At 30.0% G+C, this 21345-nt stretch overlaps 1 long non-coding RNA gene across 1 annotated transcript; it reads right to left on the reverse strand.

Moving 5' to 3' along the window:
- Positions 1-17291: 17291 nt before the first annotated feature.
- Positions 17292-18928, reverse strand: LOC129300267 (uncharacterized). The gene is made up of 3 exons (XR_008590732.1): positions 18840-18928; positions 18019-18106; positions 17292-17658 (listed from the first exon to the last, which is right to left on the reverse strand). It is a non-coding gene; the product is annotated as an uncharacterized LOC129300267 (long non-coding RNA).
- Positions 18929-21345: the final 2417 nt, after the last annotated feature.

Consider the following 21345-nt stretch of genomic DNA (forward strand, 5'->3'; position numbering starts at 1 on the left):
ATTAACATTACTTTATTTTGAAAAATTAGCTTTACAAAATTGGAAATGTTATTTGATCAATTAAATCAAGTTTGAACTTTGATTATGAGATTTTTATTTTATCAAATATTGGATTGATATAGAGAATGATTTATACAAGTTCGACATTGAAATTTTTTTATTTTATTCAATAAATGCAAGTATGAGCATCAGATATGAAATTTGATTCTGGCAAGTTTTAATGCTTAAAAGAATTCATGCGAGTTTGATTTTGAGAATGAGAAATGTATCTTGAAAGTGATGATTTTCTCACATGTTTCAAAATGATTTAAGAAAAAAAAAAGAAGAAAGGGACTTTATACATAATACTGGTTGCTAACGGTAGTTCCGTTAGCCCTTGGCGCACCATGGTACACCTAGCTAGTAGGGTGTTCATAGGAGGTGCTAGCCCCATGCGATAGCCAAGGCACGTGGAACGGAGGGATGGTTATTTGTGAGCATTGTACTCACATTTGATTTCGTGGCTTTGAGCCATGTTTGGTTAGCAGTACCCTTGTGGACTGTGTGTCCATGTTTATTTCATAGTTTCGGCTGTATTTGGTTATTTACCCTTGTGGACTGATGTGTCCACATTTGTCTTCGTGACTTTGGCCAAGTTTGGTTATTTACCCTATGGACTATGTGTCCACATTTGTTAATTATTCTAATAAGTCCCTATAATTATAATCTGATTATTTGGTGATTCTAAATTCCATTGGTTCTTACTTAGCAACTTATTTATAAGTATTCATTTACATGCTCTCTTGAAATCAAGTGAAAATAACAAGTTTTATGATAGTCCAATGGTTTACGATTTTATTTAACTTTGATAGAACCATTTCATTCCAAAGCTTATGAAATTTTTATGGAAAGAGTTGCCTCTTTGGTTACATAATTATTTTAAACTTTTCTATTTATTCATGATCAATTATTTATTGTTGGGACGATATTCAATGGAAAAATTTATTTTGGTCTCATACTCGTTAGCTGACGCTGATCCTACCACCGGCCTTAAAAAGGGCAACACAGTTATGTTGGGTTGAAAATTTTGCTTGGTATTATTATTTTTTATATATAAATATTTTAGTATTCACACATTTTAAATTTAGAAGAAAGATCAGTTGCTCCACATAGATTGCTGTTAGGGTTTTGTTTTGATCTATATACTATTGCTGGTTGGAAAGAGCTAAGCTCCTGAATGATACTGTTTACTGAAAAATCTTGTTGTAGAACTTTTGGGAGATTGTAGTTACAGGGGAAGTTCTGTCGAAATTTAAAAAAAAAATGCTGAAGTCATGTTATGACAATTAATATTCAAAGTGTTAGAATTTTTACATAATTTAATTTTTTTTACGGAAGAAATTTTTATTTTAAGGCTTACAGGAGCGCAGGATGTAGTTCGCACCCGTGCCAGTCACCCTTTATTTTCAGGGCATGACATGATCTATCTATGAGATCTTGGTATCCAACTATGTTTTCACTGAACCTTTTTTAGATCTACTGTGACCCTTGTGATCTAACTACAATTATTTTCTAAGAGACTAAAGACTTAAGATAAATTTATCAAATAACTTTGTGATTATTCTCTGAAAAATAATATTTTTTACGTCATTATTTTATTCCTTTCACTCTAGGTTTTTGACACTTGTTTGGGTATTTTGAGCATTTTGAACATTATTTGATTTATTAAAATTAATTTGCAATTTTAAAAGTCTTTGGAATAAAAATGTAAATAATAATAATTTTGGAATAATTAATTTGAGCATACAGTCAAGCGTGTCAATTCCAAATTTCCTATTTTATTTATTTTATTTATTTTTATTTTTCATTTGCATTATCATACTTCATTTATAAATCTAGTTTAGTCTTATTTTGATTTATTAATTCTTTTTTTGTTAGTTTTATTTTTCCAGCATTCAAATAAATTTTCATAAACATTTATCGCACTAATACACATGACACATCCTTAAACATACATACACTCATACCCCTTTAGAGTACTTACACACTTGACACAATTTAGTCACATTTTTCTTACCTTGTCAAAGGAGACTTGATGATTTTGGGATTCTTCTCCAGGACGTCCTTTTCGAAAAAATTCATCATCATTCTTCTTTCTTTTTTTGGTGGGAATTGACTTTGGCATTTTTTCCTACTTCTTCACAGCTTCTTCGACTCCCAAATTGCGGCTCTCTCTCACTACTTTGGTCACTCTCCCCTCCATATCTATTCATCCAGCTGTCCAAATCAAGATCGAACTTCACCGTTGTCTTCATCTCACTGCCCGCACCAAAACCTTACTGGAATCATCGAGTTTTGCTGAAAATTCTACTGTACAAAATTTCTCCCCTGGTGCCATGGCCGTGAGAATTTGGAGTTTTAATGGAGTCTTGATGAGGCTTTCCATGCGTGGCTAGGATCTTTATTTCCAAGGAGAAGAAAGCTTCACATTTAATGAGCATTTCTTATTCCTTTCCTTCTATTTCCATTGGATTTTGAGTTGTAATTTGGAACAATGATATTTGTACCTTTAGATCCTTAGTTCTTTTGGCAATTTTGTCATGCCCAAAAAGTGTTTAATGAATTGCTTGAATGACTGTGTTGCTAGAATTTTGTTTTTAATTACAATCCCTTGTTGCATTAATTGATACTTGCCAATATGTATACGAGTCATATTGGTGCATTTTATATATATTGGTCTAGTAGTTTAAATCTGACTTGAACAAAATTTTGTTATGATTGGGGCAAGGGCAAGGGTCATTTAATCACTCATGCAACTAATTGAGTGATTCTTGAGTATTCGAGGTAGCTAGTAATTAATAAAAATTCATTAGTAACATTAAGTGACTTGGTGCTAATCTCTAGAAATTTTTAGGACATTTTTTAACACAATTTAAGGGTAAAGAAATAAATTTTGTGATTAAAGCAAGGATTGAGTGAGATATATTCTCCAAGGGAAACTTCTTACCATTCTTTGTACACTCACAATCATACTTTCTTCTTTAAGCCAAATAAAATCAAAGAAATATTAGTTGTAGGGTTTTAAAGTCTTTCATAGCTTAAACGAAAAACTCTGGTAACCTAAATAAGAAGAGAGAGGAAAATATAATTAAATTCTAATTGTGATCACATAGAAAACAATAACTAGATTTTTTTTAATTTAAAATCCTACAATCAAGGAGTCAATAAAATGCATATATCTTATATCCAATAAGATTTCAACATCTTAATATACCCTTTAAATAACTGAATTTGAATTTTCAAATGCATAACAAAAAAAAAATACAATATCTAAATCTAAATCTAAACTTAAAATTTAAGATATAAATCATATCTTAAATCTAGTGGTGAAAACCCCTAATTGCAGCCTCTTTACCTTACCTATTTCTTCACACCTAAACCACATTTCAATAGCATTAACATCTCTTTCTCTTATCTATTCTTTCTCTTCCTTCTCTTCAATCTTATAATTTACACATTACTAATTATTATATGCCTTGCTCCCGTGTCTTTTCTTGCACCTTTCATTCTATCAATATTCTTGGCACCATCCAAGAAACTTCCCTATAATTATTCAAGAGGTAAGTCAATCTCATTCCATGTTATTTTCTTGTTTCAATATTAAACCCTTCTCAACATCACTTTTCCAAGGGAGCATCTTGAAATTTTAGAACTTTATTTCTTTAAGAGTGGCGTATGTGAATCTTGAAATTTGAGATCTCTGTTAAAGATTTGAACTCATATAATTTTCAACTCTCTAAACCGTGAAATAATTCTTTTTAAAAAAGGAAAAGAATTTTCTTCGGAGATTTTAGATTGGCAACTAAAATAGGTTAATCAAACTAAAAGTTAATTAGGACCTTGACATCATGGAGGCATTTAATGCATGATCGCTAGGAGCTAAAATTTTAATAATTAAAATAATTTATGTTTTACCAAATGATGGGTGATGTTAGTAAACTTTTCTCAATTAACGCATAGTCATAGAATGTTAACACAAGGGATTGCTACAATTGGTTCTAAAGGTGAGTGTGTTTGATTAGCAAAGTGGCATTTTTTTTTATTTTTGCTATCATTTTCTAGTTTCAACAACTCATTTCTTCATTTTTTTTTTCTGCTTTGTATGAGAAGCAATAATTTTTTTTTTCTTTCTCTACTATCCTTAGATCATAAAAACAGTCAACAATTTGGTTTAAATCATTATTTTGTCTAATTCACCTTGATGATTTTTTTAATTTTGATTACATGGGTTTGAAGTTGATGTGGTTGTGTGATATATAACACAAGAGAAAAAACCAATCACGAGACATATAAAACATAAAATAGCATTGGCTTGGAATACTGAGATTTTAAACAAATGAAAAAGATAAATTCTTGATCAATTTTTATCAATTTTCATTGGTTTTGATTGATTGTATCCTGGTTTACGTTACTTTTAGTTCTTAAGATTGACTGGAGTGAACTATAAGCTAGTTACTAGTTAGACCGAACAACACAATTCAATTCTAACAATCTGGAGAAATTTTGATTTAACTTTTTCATTGAAGAGTTAAACAAATTGGAATTCAAATTTTGAATTCCAATACTTGTGTCTTTTTTATAAGAAGATAGCCCTAGTCAAATATTTTCATGAGATTAAAAAAATTGGTTACAATTAGTCAAATGCTCGCAAAAAATTTTAATTTACAACATTTCAAAGTCACCCTTTGATTGATAAAGTAGTTCATTAGGGAAGGAAGAAAGGATGGAAAATCTATCAATTAAGCTAAAAGTTAAAGAGAGACAAAAGTGTTTTTTAAAAAAATGAGTTATAAATATTTTATTACATTTTGTAAATTATTGAAGAACCAGTGAGTATGATCTTATAAATAGGAGTAGAAGAGTAATTAATTCAAAATTATTACTTGGAACACAATTGATTGATAACATTTAATTTCAAAAACACGTATATATTATTAAAAGTTGAACCTTAACTTGTATTTTTTGTTAGAGTTTTCTTAGAAATTTAACAAGCTCAATTTTTAACAACCTATACGTGTTTGCAAAAGACCATATTGGATGCAAAACTGATGGGTCCTTATTTTGATAAATTCCCTTGAGAGGCCTTAAATGTCATTCTTCCATTAATTTTTACCATTATACACATGCTTATATATCTAATTACTTAAAATAAGTAGTTCAATGTGCTGTCTTCTAATATGTTAGTCTTTTAGGATGAGCCATTCCTTTAGACTTGTGCTCATAACATTAGTGCTTTTGATGAATGGTTGATATCATAGCAATGACTTGAGAACGAGTCAAATGTCATGGAGTGAAGATACTAGGGATGTCGGCTCTCGAATAGAATGGTATTGTTATGTCCAACATTGAGGCAAGATTTGACTAATGAATATTTAAAAACAAATGAAACAGTTATCACAAGAACACAAGTTTAGAAGTGGAACAATGGATAAAGAACTAGCCTAAGTAGGAAATGAAAGATGGTTGAACTAAAAAGATTAATTAATTAATAATCACAAAACTAAGACTACATCTTTATGATATGAAAACAATGAGTTTTATTTGTTCTATGGCGCACAAATATTTGGGCAATGATTTTATGGAAAGCACTTTTATTTTTGAAAAAATGATAATAAAATCCCTTTTGAATTATATAAATGACAATCTGGTCTCTCAAAATGCCATAATTGTACTGAAGTCCTTAGGAACTTCTTTGTCATTAATGAATTTATATAAATGATTAAATTGCCCTTATAGCAATATCAAGAATTTAACATGGGAAGTTGTGATTTGTTGTTACATTATTACAATATAAGAAGAAAAGTTGTGATTATTTAAGCAAACCTTATGATCATCACTTGTTATTTCTAACACTTGTAGCAATATTAAGAATTTGATATGCAAAGTTATAATTTGCTTTTGGATTTTGCGAATTTAAGAAAAAAATTGTGATCATTTTATTTTCAACAAGGGTAATTTGGTCATTTATATAAATCTATTAATGATAGAAAAGTCTTTAGAGACTTCAGCGGAATTATAGCATTTTGAAAAGTCAACTTGTCATTTATATAATTTAAAGAGATTTTATTATCATTTTCCCTTGGGCCAATTCATGCAAAGGATTTAGAAGTTGAGAGCTTAAATTTTAATGAGTGTTTTTTTTTTGTTTTTGAATTTTTGGACGAGACAGATTAATTATTTAAAAAGGCCAAAATACCCATAATATATCCCTCTTAGCTTAAGCTCTATTGCAAATAAAATCCCTCATTTTTAGATGTGTAAAATCACATCCTGGACTATCAGATTTTTACACATATCTCCACACTTTTAAAATGGAGGTTAGATTTAATGTAAGCTACATTATATTATCTAAAAAAATGATATAAATTGTAAATTTAATAAAGATGCCTCATTAATTTTAGTAGAAAACTTATAAATTATCACACTATTTTAATTTACAACTCAATTGATATAAAAAAAATACATTCATTTATCAATTTCAGATATATTAAGTAAGCTATGAATTTTCAAACGAGGACTTATGCGTTTTTAAAAAAAGTATTTATAAATTATGACATAAAAATTTTGAAAAATAGATTTATAAATTATGATATACTCACTTCTAGTTAAAATTGTGAATTTCTAAAAGATTTGTAAACTTTAAAAGTTGGCTTGTAAATTATATGTAAAGATTTTTACTCTCTCTGTAGTAGTTATCTAAACTCAACCCAGGTCATTATCCTTGTATTCTAAAATCATCATTGGTCATTATCTTACTAGAGAACAGATGTACTTTATGACTTAGTAACCTTTTATAATGCCTAATGTGGTTATGATCTGTAATAACCCAAGGAAAAAAAACAAACAAACAAGAAGAGAGAAGGGTAAATACATAAGTTGGTGTTTTAATTGTAGTTATATTAATTTTTAGATAAATAAAACAAGAAAAAACAGTGTGAGGGTGAGGGTGGTTCGTCAGACTCATGGCCTCTATTTTCGTTTCCTTTTCTTGTTCCAGATCGGTGAAGTTTCTTCCTTTTTGCTGTCGGTGAGGGTGTATAAGCAAACTAAGATTTCTTCTTTCCCCTACTTGTTCCGTTAATATTGGGATTCTCATCTTTTCTTTGTTCATGGTGATTGTTTCTTTTCCTTCACTATTCAGGCACGCCATTTCCCTTTCTTTCTGTGTTTGGGCACCGTGAGTAACTTAAGATGGAAGCTTTGATCTTTTCTCTTATTATCTGAAGAATCTATGTCGTGGGAATAGATTAGTGGCTGTGGAAGGTTCATTTTGTTGGCTATCACTTTTCCCCTACCACCATTGTCTTCTTTTCTTCTTGTGTATGCCAATGTTAATGGAGGTAAATAAGTCTTGAGCTTACTTAATTCTCATAGTTTCTGTGTGTGAATCATTGAATGGATGATTGGAAAAAAAATTGTCTCCTCTGTTTCTACTGTTGCTCGTACCGTTGAAGGAAGGAGAAGACTCAAATTTGAGTTGAAAATTTATTTTGAAGCTTGGTAATAATATGCATATGGGTTATAATTTTGGAGTTAAATAAACTTTTTGTTTGGGTTGGTTGATGTTGAAAAATTTATAGGGTGAAGTTGGGAGAAGAACAACTTAGATATAAAACTTAAATATTGGTGCTTATAAGTTGTTTGTTGAAATGTTTATTATAAGGATTGAAGTTGATTTTAAATTTCATTTATCCTTGTGAATGATATTTCCAAGTTGAGTACCATTGCTCTATGAATGTAAGTTGAAGATTCCAAAAGAAATTTGAGTATGAAATTAGTATCAAACTATTTGAATTTTTGAGAAATAGATGGCATTATGATGGAGTATTGAGTTATGGTTCTGAGGGACTTTTACGTGTAAAGTTTTGCTCCTAAAATTTCAAATTTACTTTAGTTCAATTTTGATGGTAGTAATATTGGGAGGAAATGATTGAGATTATGGGAAGTTTATTTAAAAAATTTTAATTTAATTCATAAGATATTTAGAGGAGGAGAATTTAGCTGGCATTAAAAAGGTGAATTCTTGAATTCTGGAAATTTCAGGTAAGTGGATATCGTCCCAACTGATTTTTTTTAATCAAAATTTCTTTTACTAGAATATTACGTTTTTTAGAAAATCATTTTAATAGCATTAATGCGATTATTGAATATTTATTGATTAACATTACTTTATTTTGAAAAATTAGCTTTACAAAATTGGAAATGTTATTTGATCAATTAAATCAAGTTTGAACTTTGATTATGAGATTTTTATTTTATCAAATATTGGATTGATATAGAGAATGATTTATACAAGTTCGACATTGAAATTTTTTTTTTTATTCAATAAATGCAAGTATGAGCATCAGATATGAAATTTGATTCTGGCAAGTTTTAATGCTTAAAAGAATTCATGCGAGTTTGATTTTGAGAATGAGAAATGTATCTTGAAAGTGATGATTTTCTCACATGTTTCAAAATGATTTAAGAAAAAAAAAAGAAGAAAGGGACTTTATACATAATACTGGTTGCTAACGGTAGTTCCGTTAGCCCTTGGCGCACCATGGTACACCTAGCTAGTAGGGTGTTCATAGGAGGTGCTAGCCCCATGCGATAGCCAAGGCACGTGGAACGGAGGGATGGTTATTTGTGAGCATTGTACTCACATTTGATTTCGTGGCTTTGAGCCATGTTTGGTTAGCAGTACCCTTGTGGACTGTGTGTCCATGTTTATTTCATAGTTTCGGCTGTATTTGGTTATTTACCCTTGTGGACTGATGTGTCCACATTTGTCTTCGTGACTTTGGCCAAGTTTGGTTATTTACCCTATGGACTATGTGTCCACATTTGTTAATTATTCTAATAAGTCCCTATAATTATAATCTGATTATTTGGTGATTCTAAATTCCATTGGTTCTTACTTAGCAACTTATTTATAAGTATTCATTTACATGCTCTCTTGAAATCAAGTGAAAATAACAAGTTTTATGATAGTCCAATGGTTTACGATTTTATTTAACTTTGATAGAACCATTTCATTCCAAAGCTTATGAAATTTTTATGGAAAGAGTTGCCTCTTTGGTTACATAATTATTTTAAACTTTTCTATTTATTCATGATCAATTATTTATTGTTGGGACGATATTCAATGGAAAAATTTATTTTGGTCTCATACTCGTTAGCTGACGCTGATCCTACCACCGGCCTTAAAAAGGGCAACACAGTTATGTTGGGTTGAAAATTTTGCTTGGTATTATTATTTTTTATATATAAATATTTTAGTATTCACACATTTTAAATTTAGAAGAAAGATCAGTTGCTCCACATAGATTGCTGTTAGGGTTTTGTTTTGATCTATATACTATTGCTGGTTGGAAAGAGCTAAGCTCCTGAATGATACTGTTTACTGAAAAATCTTGTTGTAGAACTTTTGGGAGATTGTAGTTACAGGGGAAGTTCTGTCGAAATTTAAAAAAAAAATGCTGAAGTCATGTTATGACAATTAATATTCAAAGTGTTAGAATTTTTACATAATTTAATTTTTTTTACGGAAGAAATTTTTATTTTAAGGCTTACAGGAGCGCAGGATGTAGTTCGCACCCGTGCCAGTCACCCTTTATTTTCAGGGCATGACATGATCTATCTATGAGATCTTGGTATCCAACTATGTTTTCACTGAACCTTTTTTAGATCTACTGTGACCCTTGTGATCTAACTACAATTATTTTCTAAGAGACTAAAGACTTAAGATAAATTTATCAAATAACTTTGTGATTATTCTCTGAAAAATAATATTTTTTACGTCATTATTTTATTCCTTTCACTCTAGGTTTTTGACACTTGTTTGGGTATTTTGAGCATTTTGAACATTATTTGATTTATTAAAATTAATTTGCAATTTTAAAAGTCTTTGGAATAAAAATGTAAATAATAATAATTTTGGAATAATTAATTTGAGCATACAGTCAAGCGTGTCAATTCCAAATTTCCTATTTTATTTATTTTATTTATTTTTATTTTTCATTTGCATTATCATACTTCATTTATAAATCTAGTTTAGTCTTATTTTGATTTATTAATTCTTTTTTTGTTAGTTTTATTTTTCCAGCATTCAAATAAATTTTCATAAACATTTTATCGCACTAATACACATGACACATCCTTAAACATACATACACTCATACCCCTTTAGAGTACTTACACACTTGACACAATTTAGTCACATTTTTCTTACCTTGTCAAAGGAGACTTGATGATTTTGGGATTCTTCTCCAGGACGTCCTTTTCGAAAAAATTCATCATCATTCTTCTTTCTTTTTTTGGTGGGAATTGACTTTGGCATTTTTTCCTACTTCTTCACAGCTTCTTCGACTCCCAAATTGCGGCTCTCTCTCACTACTTTGGTCACTCTCCCCTCCATATCTATTCATCCAGCTGTCCAAATCAAGATCGAACTTCACCGTTGTCTTCATCTCACTGCCCGCACCAAAACCTTACTGGAATCATCGAGTTTTGCTGAAAATTCTACTGTACAAAATTTCTCCCCTGGTGCCATGGCCGTGAGAATTTGGAGTTTTAATGGAGTCTTGATGAGGCTTTCCATGCGTGGCTAGGATCTTTATTTCCAAGGAGAAGAAAGCTTCACATTTAATGAGCATTTCTTATTCCTTTCCTTCTATTTCCATTGGATTTTGAGTTGTAATTTGGAACAATGATATTTGTACCTTTAGATCCTTAGTTCTTTTGGCAATTTTGTCATGCCCAAAAAGTGTTTAATGAATTGCTTGAATGACTGTGTTGCTAGAATTTTGTTTTTAATTACAATCCCTTGTTGCATTAATTGATACTTGCCAATATGTATACGAGTCATATTGGTGCATTTTATATATATTGGTCTAGTAGTTTAAATCTGACTTGAACAAAATTTTGTTATGATTGGGGCAAGGGCAAGGGTCATTTAATCACTCATGCAACTAATTGAGTGATTCTTGAGTATTCGAGGTAGCTAGTAATTAATAAAAATTCATTAGTAACATTAAGTGACTTGGTGCTAATCTCTAGAAATTTTTAGGACATTTTTTAACACAATTTAAGGGTAAAGAAATAAATTTTGTGATTAAAGCAAGGATTGAGTGAGATATATTCTCCAAGGGAAACTTCTTACCATTCTTTGTACACTCACAATCATACTTTCTTCTTTAAGCCAAATAAAATCAAAGAAATATTAGTTGTAGGGTTTTAAAGTCTTTCATAGCTTAAACGAAAAACTCTGGTAACCTAAATAAGAAGAGAGAGGAAAATATAATTAAATTCTAATTGTGATCACATAGAAAACAATAACTAGATTTTTTTTAATTTAAAATCCTACAATCAAGGAGTCAATAAAATGCATATATCTTATATCCAATAAGATTTCAACATCTTAATATACCCTTTAAATAACTGAATTTGAATTTTCAAATGCATAACAAAAAAAAAATACAATATCTAAATCTAAATCTAAACTTAAAATTTAAGATATAAATCATATCTTAAATCTAGTGGTGAAAACCCCTAATTGCAGCCTCTTTACCTTACCTATTTCTTCACACCTAAACCACATTTCAATAGCATTAACATCTCTTTCTCTTATCTATTCTTTCTCTTCCTTCTCTTCAATCTTATAATTTACACATTACTAATTATTATATGCCTTGCTCCCGTGTCTTTTCTTGCACCTTTCATTCTATCAATATTCTTGGCACCATCCAAGAAACTTCCCTATAATTATTCAAGAGGTAAGTCAATCTCATTCCATGTTATTTTCTTGTTTCAATATTAAACCCTTCTCAACATCACTTTTCCAAGGGAGCATCTTGAAATTTTAGAACTTTATTTCTTTAAGAGTGGCGTATGTGAATCTTGAAATTTGAGATCTCTGTTAAAGATTTGAACTCATATAATTTTCAACTCTCTAAACCGTGAAATAATTCTTTTTAAAAAAGGAAAAGAATTTTCTTCGGAGATTTTAGATTGGCAACTAAAATAGGTTAATCAAACTAAAAGTTAATTAGGACCTTGACATCATGGAGGCATTTAATGCATGATCGCTAGGAGCTAAAATTTTAATAATTAAAATAATTTATGTTTTACCAAATGATGGGTGATGTTAGTAAACTTTTCTCAATTAACGCATAGTCATAGAATGTTAACACAAGGGATTGCTACAATTGGTTCTAAAGGTGAGTGTGTTTGATTAGCAAAGTGGCATTTTTTTTTATTTTTGCTATCATTTTCTAGTTTCAACAACTCATTTCTTCATTTTTTTTTCATCTGCTTTGTATGAGAAGCAATAATTTTTTTTTTCTTTCTCTACTATCCTTAGATCATAAAAACAGTCAACAATTTGGTTTAAATCATTATTTTGTCTTATTCACCTTGATGATTTTTTTAATTTTGATTACATGGGTTTGAAGTTGATGTGGTTGTGTGATGTGAAGGGTAATGGCTATTATGAGATGGTTTATTGTTTCTGCACCATTTCCGTATCTTTTTTTCTTACTTTTCTTTAAAAATAATTTTATTTTTAATTTCTTCTATTTTTTAAAAGTGGTTAGATTTGTTTTATTTAAGAATATTATTTCAATTTTTTTTTGTTTTTCTATTCAACTACTTTTCTAGTTTCAACAACTCATTTATTTGTTTTGCCAGCTTTGTCTAAGAAGCAAATAAAACTTTTTTCTTTCTCTGCTATCCTTAGATCATAAGGACAGTCAACAATTTGGTTTAAATCATTATTTTATCTTATTCACCTTGATGATTTTTTTAATTTTAATTATATGGGTTTGAGGTTGATGTGATTGTGTGATGTGAAGGGTAATGGCTATTATGAGATGGTTTATTGTTTCTGCACTATTTCCATATCTTTATTTTTTCTTTTTTTTAAAAAGATTAATTTTAATTTCTGCTATTTTTAAAGTGGTTAGATTTGTTTTATTTAAGAATATTTTTAATTTTTTTTTTATTTTTCTATTCAACTTCTTTTCCTTTCAAGTCTTTTATTTATATTTATATGTATATGCTATTTGGTGAGATGTTATTCCTCACAAGTATGTACAAGAACACACACACACACAAAAGACATTATGAGGGTGAGATGGCTATTCCTCACCATTATACATGAAATGTATATGCATATACTATATTATAGGTGAGATGGTTATTCCCATGAAGTTTGGTGATTTGTTTGTTGCTTTTAGGAATGTTGGGATTGATTGATTGGTAGTTGTTGCATGATTGTCTGACTTATTGATGAAGCATAGAAAAACTATTTTATGTAGCATGAAGAATTTGTAGAAGTGGATGTTTGAAGTTTTGAACATTTGGATGCATGTACATTTATTTTATCATTGAAGGTCCTTTGTGAAAAACTCTTATATGCCTTTGCTTCCCTTTCGCACACTTTGTTATTTATACCCTCATTGAGTCAATGGAAGACTCACCCTTCTTCTTACATTTTTTTCCAGATGAGACAAACGTTGAAAGTACCTATGGTGGTTAACTATACTTCATAGGCATATGGAGTATATGGTAAATAGTCAATATATCTTATGAGATCATGTGATGTCATGACTACTATAAGAGTATTAGAGTCAAAGTTGTGATATTGATAATGAAATAGTGATTTTTTTTTGTTATCTCATTTTAGAATCTAATCTATCTATATATATAAAAGTAGAATCGCAAGCTTATGTCCAGTGACACCATGTGTCTTTTTATATTTTTATGTTTTTTTTTCAAAAATAAATAAAACAACCTCACTTCCACATATCTCATGCCACATGTCCTTTATATTTTTATATTTCATTGTTTTTTCAAAAATAAATAAAACTACCTCACTTCCACATGTCTCTCCATTATCCCACATATCTCTCCACTATCTCTTCAATTACTTCTAAAAATATTTTTGAAAAGATAATAACTACAATACTTTTAAAACTAACCAAAACTACTTCCCTTTATCTCTTATTTTTCTCTCCTTTATTTTCATTTATCTCTAATATTCTCCCCCACTATCCCTTTCATTATCATAACTTCCACGTTAACATTGATTTTTTTAAAAATAAATTTAAACATATATAAAAGTAAAGCCACAAGCTTAGGTCTAGTAATGCCATGTGTCATACTCATATATTTTAAATATAAAACTACGTCAACCTCGAATTTAAATATAAAACTGTCTCGCCTTCAAATATATCTTCATTATTCCCACCCTCCATAAAATTATTCATAATTTATTTATATTTTCAAATTTCTAATTTAAAAATTGTAAAACTCTCCCATAGATTGTGGCTTTCGTGAACGCTTCAAGCAATTGTCATAAAGCACTCTTTCCCAGTTGTAGTCTTCCTCAACATGCTCCATCTGAGAGTTATTGTTATTTTTGTAACCCAAAATCCCTCTCCTAAATTTCTTTAACTTGCATATCAATCTAGCTAGATATCACTTTCGGTTGTTGGAGATAATATTGACTTCAATACTCAAAATAAATCTCCAAAGGTTGGTGACATTATTCCATTTTTTCTTTAGGACTTGTCTTCGTTTTATCCCTTCTCTTTCGCAAATTCTTTTTTACCACGAGAGAAAGAGGCCAAGAAAAATTAGTGTATTGTCAAGAACTAACCTTTTTTGGTCAATCTTTTTTACATTCTTATATTTTGGCAGTTTGGGAGATGGTGCTGATGATAGAAATGGATTACTATTGCCGACTATGATATATAGAGGAAAACGAAAGGCATGAATCATGTATGGGAAATGAAATGATTATACATAAAGTTTGGTCTACTTACAAATTATAAATAAATTTTGTGTTTCATTCTTCAAAATTTGAACAATGTATACGAGAGATCAACCTCAGTTACTTCAAATAATATAAATCTAAACGAGGTATAAATCTGCCTTGAACACTTAATGTTTTAAAAAGTGTAGTTGCAGATGCTTTGGATCCTTTTACGAGGTAAATCTCAACGAGGGTCACTTGCAGTAATCACATTAGAAACCTCTAGCTTTAATAGCTTAGGCTCTCTTTTTGTTTTTTAATTCAACTAATGCTCTCTTTAATTAATCCACAAGTTATTTCTTATGCTTGCAGGTCACGGTCGACCCTGATGCACATATCCCAATCGACCCAAGTGAAGCTACGGCTGAGTCTTCCCTGATCTCACTTGTTTTTTCTTTTTCTTCTTCTTAGTCATTGGTTTCTGAAATTGATCATATAATATAGAGAGAGAATAGCTAAAATATTGCTTTCTAGCTTATTAATTGTTCATACTTCGATTCAAATTTTTATTATAAACTATCTCTCTCTCTCTCTCTTTATATATGTATGTATGTATGTATGTATAGTGAGTTTAGTTATGGATATTTGTGCGTACAGGTTAGTAACTAAATATTCGAATGACTACAACACCAAGCTTTCGGTAACTGTAAATACACAATATATAATATGCTTTTCTTTTCTACCTTTTTTATATGGCATGCATTTTTTTACCCGCAGTTCCATGGCATGTATTTAGTTTGTAAGGGATATTTCATGAAAATAGGAGTATATTAATATGAATCTGTTGAATTTATTGTGGGGATTTTTATTTCTTTACTTACATTTACTTTTTTGTTTATTATAGTAATTATGGGCCTGTTTGGTTTTTATTCTCAATTTTTGTTTTTAAAAACAATTTTGTAATACACTTTTTAAAATTATTTTTAAAATAAAATGAAATAAAAATGTATTTGGTTATGTCAATTTAAAAACAGTTTTAAAATTAAAAAATAGATTGATGGTGATGATTATAGGCAGTTAATGGATAATTAATAATAAAAATTGGTCAAGATAATTATAATTTTCAATAATTAAATGTACTGTGTTTTAAAAACAAAAAAATAACCTTGATTATAAATAAACTTCAATAACCTTGATTATCTTGGCCAAAAAAACCTTGATTACTAATAATCTTATTGGTTAATATTTCAATTTACTTTATGTAAATATATTGCCATCCATCCTAGTTAAAATTCTAAAATTATTTTACTTTAAGTTACAAAAATCCCCCCTCCCAGTCATTAATTTTTTTTAAAATTTTTACTTTTATGGGTACAATGCTAATTATCACAATTTCTCAACTTCTTATTCACAACTTTAAATTTTAATCTTAAATTTTTTTTAAAATTTCAAACATCATAACTTTTCTACCCCAAATTCAGTTTATGAAATTAATTTTTTAATTCTTAATTATAATTTAACTATGAAATGTGAATATATTATTTATAATTTAAATATATTTTACATTAGTTTTTAAATTAATTACATGGGAAGTTACGTGGGGATTTTTAAATCATTATTTTATTTAACCCACTATTACTATTGAAAAACACCAATTTTTAATTTTGAAGTGATTTGTCTTTAATGATAATATAAATTTGTAATTTAACTTATATATCTTACTCTTGTTTATTTAAATCATTAGTTATTATTTTACACCCATGCATTGTACGAGACACATACTAGTTTGTTATGAATGGTGAAATGTTGAGTAAAGCAAAGTTGTATTTTATTGAGATATTTTGTGTAAGAGGTGTGTAATTGTGTGTTTAGGTTTGGTAGGTTGAGTGGAAGTAAATTAGCTTAGCCCATGCAACTGTCACAACTCATCTTTTTCTATCATAACAAACTCTCTATACAACAAAATAGCATACAAGAGCACTTATTTTGTTTTTTTTTTTGAACATTTTTTAAATGCTTTGAAAGCTAGTGCTCCCATAACTATGGGAGTGCTTTTGAAATGCTCTTGAAAGCCAACCTATGGGAGCTTTTCTTTGCAAAAATGCTCCCGAAGGCTGGCCTATGAGAGCTTTTCTATGGCATAAAAACCAGCCTTCAGGAGCTTTTCTATGGCATAAAAACTCTTCTAGGTGCTAGCCTATAGGAGCATTTTATTGCAAAAAAGCTCCCATAGTTCCCCACCTACAAGACCATTTTCCATTAGAAATGCTCTTATAGGGTTTTTTTAAAAAAAAAAAAAGAATTCATATTTACTATCCTCTTACTTTGCTTACGTCATTTGTAGGTAACCAATCTAGACAATCCAAAAACCATAATAAAATACTTGTTAAATTCATACACAACTTAATATATCATTGAACACTCTACAAAATTTATTAAAAAACTTTCCTTCAATGATAGAAATTCAAGGTAAATGGTCAATTAATTTAATTTTAAAGATACAACTCTAATTTGAACCAAATGCTTTCATTTACATACCAAAACTCTTATAATTAACGCTAAATTCTTCCATGTACATCCTCTAATTCTTTCATCTTGAAAGAGTGGGCATCATAATAATTTTACAACATATTTAGAGAGAAATAAATTTAAAATATCAGTCAAACAATTATTTAGAATAAATAAAATGATACCTATTTATAAACTTCTTTAGAGAGAAAGCTTCCCATATCCATTAGAGATAGATTTTTCATTCTCATTTTATGACAAACAGGCCCTCAATTCTTTTCAAGTTTCTTGTTGACTAAAACGAATGTAACGTAGGAAAGGAAGTAGCTGAATTAATGAGGTTCTAGAACTTTATTTGTTAATAGCCTCCAGACCTGCAAATAATGTGATATAGACAAGTTAATGTTGAATAGTTTGAGTGAAGTCGCCAACTTAATTTTCTAAGAATCTCAACTTTACAAATCAATCATTAGACTACACTTGAGCTTAAGCACAATCAAGTTATTTATCGGTAACATTAGAGCAAGCTGATAGAATTTTAATCTGATGAAATTGATCAGGGAATCGGCTTAGTAACATTAAATGTTAATGCAATTAATAGCAACTCAAATAATTCCAAATGAAGTTATATATACATGGTAAAATATATATATATATATATATAGGCATTTGTAGCATGCTAAAACTATAAGAACACATGCTAAACTCTAAAGTGAGATAAACAAAGAAGTTACCCTTTCTTCTCGTCTTATCCGCACCATTGACTAACAAAATTCTTGCAATATCTCTATTTTGGCTCTGAATAGCAACTTGCAATAGAGTCTAACTTTCCCAAAAGTTAAAATGTATAAAAGCCAAATATACACCGTAAGTGACCATCCAACAATAACACTGAAGTTAAAAAAATAGAACCAATTAAATGATGTAGAACAGTGAAAAAGGAGCAATTTAAAGTGTAACCCAGTGCTAGTTATCTACAAGAGAGATTTTTGAAAGAATAAAGTGTAGCAGTCCATTCAAACAAAGTAAACATGCTAAAATCACTCCCAAATGCTAGATAATAAAAACAATTTATGTTTAGATTTGTTATCTATCATAATTTTGAACCTTACTGCATGCCTGGATATGTATTTTTTTTTAATAACTATATCTTAACAAAGATCACTAAAAAAATCAAAAGGACAAAACTCTGCATAAAGTCTGATGCAAAACAAAAATTATAATGTTTAAAAAAGCTTCCAGAAACTTAAGAGACGTAAGGAAGGGGGACTGTTCTTAGAACTCAAACAGGATTAACTGACATTAAAAAAAAAAAAAAAAAAAGATGTTCTCCCTTGTCTTTGTCAGCCAAAGAAAAAGATGTTATTAGCTGAGGTGCAAATAAGAACAACAAATTCATACAGCAAGAAGCGGAGGCTTCCCCTTTTCTTTATCAGGAAAAAAAAAAAAGAGTGTAAAATGAGTTGCTGCTTTCTCCAGAGAGAATGAAAGCCACAAAACACCGGAACTTGAAGAAGATTTGAACTAAGTTCAAAGAAAATAGATAGATAAACACCTTGGATCTTCATGGACATTTTCAGTTTCAGCCACATAACTAACACCTTGTTGGGCATAGAACCTCAACAAATGCATCTTTAATGAAAGGGTTTGAAGCTGCTAGTCGCTGAGATGTCAAGTGAAAATCTTTACCAGACCTATTGCACAGAACATCAGATTTTGATCAGAACAAACCTTCAAAGACAAGCATGCTAATTCTTTAAGAGAAGGTGGAAATCTAACTCAATCAATATATAAATATAAACTATTTAAAAGTTTGAACAAGGTGACTTCAGATTTCCTTTTTGACTTGTTGGATCTGAATTGTGACTTCCAGAGTGTCCATTCTCCCGAGCAATTTCCTTTGAAATATCTCTCTCATAAATCTTGGCTATTGTATATCTGGCAGCCAGGCCACCTAAAGAATGACCTATAAATGAAATTTTCTACAACACTTAGGTGACGCTTTATAACTGATATGACCTGGGAAAAGAAAAAAGAGGGGTGGAAAATTTTTGGATTGTTACAGCAGATTCATAAACCCAAAACTTCGTTGAAACATTACAGATTGAACAGAGTAAACCATATAAATTACAACTTTTGGACAAAAACATGAAATTACAAACAATTTGGTTAGTTCCTAATGAAATTCGAGATGCAAAGAAAGGAATACAAGCTGTTTAGTGCCATGTTCATAGCTCACCTCCTCAGCTTGTCTCTCTCCCATTACATCAATACCATCAAATGTCAACATAGAAGATTACATTCACTGCCTGCATTACACAATGGTACACGCATTCTATTTCATGATGAAATAAACCAAATCATCTTGTGATGGAATAATGGGAGAAAGATTATACGGACTTACAGTGTACAATAATATCATATGGTTGCCTTATGAGAAACTGCTTTACAGAAAATTTCCAATCCTGAGCACTGCGATAAAATAACAGAGGTTAAGCAAAAGCTCATGACTGTTATCTGATGTCAACAACTAGAATGAATAAACTGCAAGAACATCGCCACGAACAATGCACCATAAAATCTTGGAAGAGGCATGAAAGTGGATAATGATCAACCAAACAGACCTGGAACAAGGACGAACAGACTTCACTGCCACAGGTAATGGAAGAATAGATCTGGTTTGATGGATGTGGCGATGAACTGAAGCGCGGACTTGAGGCGAAGGGAATCAAGACAGGCTTGAGGCGATGGTGCGGCATCTTCGAGCGGATGGTACGACAGCTTCGTAGATATCTTCGGAGAGAGGGAGGGAAACGAGTTTAGGGCTGTGTTTTGCTGAAGGGGGGAATGAAATTGAAGGGTTGCGCATATATTTTTTTAAAATAAAAACCTACAAGAGCCTTCTTACCTATGAAAGCTCCTGTAGGTTCTATTGTTTTTTTTAAAAAAATAACTCTCCTATGAGAACATTTTGGGCCCTGAAAGGCTCTAAAGACTTATCGGAGCGTTTTTAACAAGAAACATTCCAATGAGTTCCGCGTCATGCCTTTGGAGCATTTTTTAAATAAAAATGCTTTGATAAAGGTGCTCCAATAGCTATTTTCTGTATAGTGTCTCTTACTATTTTAATAGTCCTTTTAATCAATTTAGCTTTAGGATTCTAACTCTTTGAGAATTATAATCTTGGTTGAGTCTGCAGTATACTATAATAATAAACTTAGTTAATTTGAGGCTAATGGACTAAGATTTATTATTCTCTAAGACTTGTTTTATGTCATCATTGCTCTCCTAGGCTATACCCGTTCCTCTTGGCCTATTGATGAAATTTGGGATAATGATTACTTAGAATATTAGAATTTATCTAAGATATTAAAAATATTCATTAGGGATAAAGATATTTATCCATTAAAATCATAATTTATAATTTATTTTATTATTATTATATATCATTATCTTTAAGATTATATTTAGATTTATAATTTGAAATTTAAATTTAAATTAATATGATTTAAGGGATAAGTTTTACATTTATATCATGATTTCTTATGTTTTATTTTTGTGATTACTCATATAAGGAGTGTTGAAAGTATTTTGGCACCCCACCTTGACTTGCTCAACATTCACAATATCATGAGAGCTACAAATGAATAACTATTGAAAATCAACACAATTATGGGTATGCGTACAACAAATGTGATGATATGAAACACGTTGTAGAACTGAATATGAAATGCAAAGGCTGAGGATGTAATAACCCAAAACTTTAAGGATAAATAATAAATAAAAATAGAATAACAATATTATGTTTTCAGTATTTTTTATTATAACATATTCAAGCTGCCAAGAAGGAGCTGGCCGCGTGAACACTGCGAGCCATCTATCTAATAGGTCTTGAGTTCGAAAGTCAAGGAGGCAAGGTAGATAACTTATTTTAGCTTCAGCCTCTCCCAAATTTACCATTTTGCCCCTCTTCCATCTGATATTTTTTTCTTCTCCTCCTCCTTTTTCGTTGAAGTGAGCAGAGGTCCAGAAGCTTCAGAACTGAGTGGCCAAAAACTCCT

The sequence above is a fragment of the Prosopis cineraria genome, unplaced genomic scaffold (genome assembly GCF_029017545.1).
Source record: "Prosopis cineraria cultivar Desert tree isolate PC_DT_omini unplaced genomic scaffold, ASM2901754v1 PC1509, whole genome shotgun sequence".
Taxonomy (NCBI): domain Eukaryota; kingdom Viridiplantae; phylum Streptophyta; class Magnoliopsida; order Fabales; family Fabaceae; genus Prosopis; species Prosopis cineraria.